This window comes from Colobus angolensis, unplaced genomic scaffold (assembly GCF_000951035.1).
Source record: "Colobus angolensis palliatus isolate OR3802 unplaced genomic scaffold, Cang.pa_1.0 Scaffold16, whole genome shotgun sequence".
NCBI lineage: Eukaryota > Metazoa > Chordata > Mammalia > Primates > Cercopithecidae > Colobus > Colobus angolensis.
The window spans coordinates 2,781,497-2,785,439 of record NW_012114710.1 but is presented as its reverse complement, the minus strand read 5'-3'; the positions used below and the strand labels follow the sequence as shown (position 1 = coordinate 2,785,439).

At 39.7% G+C, this 3,943-nt stretch overlaps 1 pseudogene across 1 annotated transcript; it reads left to right on the top strand.

Moving 5' to 3' along the window:
• On the top strand, window positions 1–741 carry LOC105508211 (annotated as a pseudogene). Its single transcript, XR_001001221.1, has one exon. The product of XR_001001221.1 is annotated as a transcription initiation factor IIA subunit 2 pseudogene (transcript).
• Window positions 742–3,943: the final 3,202 nt, after the last annotated feature.

Genomic DNA, 3,943 nt, shown 5'->3' with positions numbered 1-3,943 from the left:
CGGTGGCTGGAGAGGTGGTCGGGGAAGTAGGAACCTCCTGCCAGGCTCGTGGTGGCTTCTTTCCGTCTGCGGCGGGAAGCGCCTTCCCCACAGGACATCAATGCAAGCTTGAATAAGAAAAACAAATTCTTCCTCCTAAGCCATGGCATATCAGTTATACAGAAATACCACTTTGGGAAACAGTCTTCAGGAGAGCCTAGATGAGCTCATACAGTCTCAACAGATCACTCCCCAACTTGCCCTTCAAGTTCTACTTCAGTTTGATAAGGCTATAAATTCTGCATTGGCTCAGAGGGTCAGGAACAGAGTCAATTTCAGGGGCTCCTAAATACATACAGATTCTGCGATAATGTGTGGACTTTTGTATTGAATGATGTTGAATTCAGAGAGGTGACAGAACTTACTAAAGTGGATAAAGTGAAAATTGGAGCCTGTGATGGTAAAAATACTGGCTCCAATACTACAGAATGAATAGAAAAAATATGGCTTTTTTATGCCATCTTCTGTTATTCATTGCTTTCGAAGAGAAGCATAGAAGAGACTTTTTATTTATTCTAGAATTGCAGAAATGACTACACTGTGCTATACCAAAGAATTCCAGTAGAAAGAAACTTATAACTCTGTAGCCTCTTACATTACCTTTATTATACAGCATAGAAAAAAATAATTTTTAAATGACAAAAGTTGTTGCCTTCCTAAGAACTTTCTTTAATAAATTCATTTTAAAACTCTGGAAAAAAATAATCAATTTTCTGCTACATAAACTTCACCTCAATAAATTATTTTTAATTATGATTTATAATCTGTGAATTTTACCTCAATTTTTAAAAACTGCAAGATAAAAAAAAATTTTTTTTAAAAAAAGGGAAATATCTCCACCTTCTTCCTCCTGGAAATGAGTTTGCTTGTAGAAAACACAAGCTCTCAAGGCAGGGTGCAGTGATTCTTGCCTGTAATCCCAGCATTCTGGGACACCAAGGTGGCTGGACCGCTTGAGGCTAGGAGTTCAAGACCAGCCCTGGAAGCATAGCAAGAGCCTATCTCTACAAAAAATAAAATAAAATTAGCCAGGCATGGTGGCACATGCCTATAGTCCCAGCTACTAGGTAGACTAAGGTAGGAAGATACCTTGAGCTCAGAAGTTCGAGGCTGCAGTGAGCTATGATAGTGCCACTGAACTCCAGCTGGGGCAACACAGCAAGATCCTATCTCAAAAACAGCAACAACAAGAAAACAAAAAACACAAGCTTCTTTTGTGCCTCCAAACCCTGAAGCTTATCTGGGAAGCATTTCCTCATGGGTAGGACAGAGCTCAGTATTAACAACCCACTTGGGTAACAGATATAAAGTCAAGTCAATCAAGTAAGCTATTATCAAAAATGAAAGGGATATTTTGACCTCCATGTGTACTTTTTGTTTCCCACCTTAACAAAGTATGAAAGCTGAAAGAATCCCAGAGCTGATGGCTCCCACTAATGGTGGTTTTCCACACACACTCAGTCTTGTCTCACATGACCACATGTATCCTCGGTACAGAGAGACTGAGACATTTGGAAGCCTAGCCTGAACTCGTAAGATTTCCACTCTGCTTTTGCAATCCATGCTTTCTCGTTGCTTGGTGTGTATGCTTTCTTAAAGATGAGTAAACCTAAAGCTGGATGCAGCCCACAGTGTCTTGTGACCTTGTGTTTTCGTCTTGTGAGTTGGCGGTTTGAGCAATCTGAACAGAAAGGGTAGTCAATCAAATCAACTGCTTTAGTTGTAAAATACCATGTCTATTGTTCTGTGAAAGGATAAACGTAAGATTCAGATCTCATGAAATTCACACACTCTAATCCAAAACCCAATTCTTTAATTAATTCACTTGAAAAGAGAACATGATATGAAACACTCACATTAGTTCATTTTTTTTTCTTGCATTTACATCTGTCTCAGGAACCTGGCATGGTGAAATCACAGAAAAGGCAGGACAGTGCACTGGAAAGAGCTTCAGATTTTGAGTTAAAAGAGGGGCTGGTGTTCAAATTTCAACTCTGTCACTGAATGATCTTGAATAATTATTTAATCTCTGTAAGCCTTAAATCTGTAAAACAGATAATAGAGTATTTGCTCTGTTCAACTCTCAGCATTGTTGTGAGGAGCAAACCACTTAACTGTAAAGAGATAAATAAATGTAGGCTATCACATGTTTCAAGCACCTGATTTTCACATGTTCATTTTGGTCTGCTTCAGAAAACCTTTGATTCTATCTTATCTCATTTATTTATATTAGTCCATAATGGCTATACTGCATGCATAATAAACAGAGGTTTATAAATACTAAACTTCTACTTAGCACCATTATATTTATGTAAGAGATGGAAGCATTAGATTGACATTCCTATAGGTTTTCTTTAAACAAATGTAGCAGTTGTAATTTTGTTCCACTCAGATGCTAAACAACGGTATACATCTGTATTGGTCAGAATTGTCCAGAGAAACAGAACCAATAGAAGATAATAGAAGATAATAGAAAGAGATACATATAGATATATAGAGAGAGAGTTATTCTGGGAATCGACTCACATAATTATAGAATGCAGGAAGTCCCAAAAATCTGCTGTCCCAGTCTGAGTCTGAAGGCCTCAGAAGGGGATAATAAGGGGTTGCTATAGTCTGAATGTTTGTGTCCTTCCCAAATTCATATGTTGAAACCACATTACCAATGTGATATTAGGAGGTGGGATCTTGCGGAGGTGATCAGGTCATGAGGGCAGAGTCCTCATGAACGGAATTAATGCCTTTATAAAAGAGGCCCAAGAGAGACTCCTTGTCCCTTCCACCATGTGAGGTCACAGCTACACGGTGCTATCTACGAAACAGAGAGCAGGCCCTTACCAGACGCTGGCTCTGCTGGTGCCTTGTTCGTGGACTCCCCACCCTCCAGAACTGTAAGAAACAAATTTCTGTTGTTTATGAGCTATCCAGTTTATGGTATTTTGCTGTAGCACCTCAGATGAACAAAGACGTGGGTGATAGTTTAAGTCCCAGTCTGAGTCCAAAGGCCCGAGAACTAGGAGCTCTGATGTCAGAGGGTAGGAGAAGATGGATGTTCCAGCTCAAACAGAAAGTACATTTACCCTCCTTGCCTTTTCATTCTATTCAGGTCCTCAAAAGATTGGATGATACAAACATCATTGGTAAAGCAAATCTCTTCTAGAGGTAAAGGCTAATCCCTTCTGGAAACACTCTCGCAGACACATCCAGAAATACTCAGGAAGGATTTTGATTCCCAATTTCAAATTCTAACTTCATCTATAATTACTACATAAACTATGCATACCCCCAGAGATGAAATTTTTAATAATAAAACAGGGAATGGGTACAGTGGCTCACACCTGTAATCCCAATATTTTGGGAGACAGAGGCAGGAAGACTGCTTGAGGCCAGGAGTTTGAAACCAATCTGATTGATTGATTGAAAGGATTGATTGATTGATTGATTGATTTCTGAGACAGAGTCTTGCTCTGTAGCCCAGGCTGGAGTGCAGTGGCATGATCTCGGCTCACTGCAACCTCTGCCTCCCGGGTCAAGCAATTCTCCTGCCTCAGCCTCCCAAGTTGCTGGGACTGCTGGGACTACAGGCACGTACCACCATGTCCAGCTTATTTTTGTATTCTTAGTAGAGACGCGGTTTCACCATGTTGGCCAGGATGGTCTCGATCTCTTGACCTTGTGATCTGCCCACCTTGGCCTCCCAAAGTGCTGGGATTACAGGTGTGAGCCACCATGCCTGGCCGGAATTTTTATGCTGTAGATATCTATGATGATGTATTTTTTTTAACTACTCAAAAAAAAGTCTTCAGTATTTTGTTTACATTTCCTCAAAAAATAAAAATAAAGGAATTGTTAATTTTGGTCTGCTTTGGAATTTTATTATCTTCTTACTCAAAAAAGTAATTTT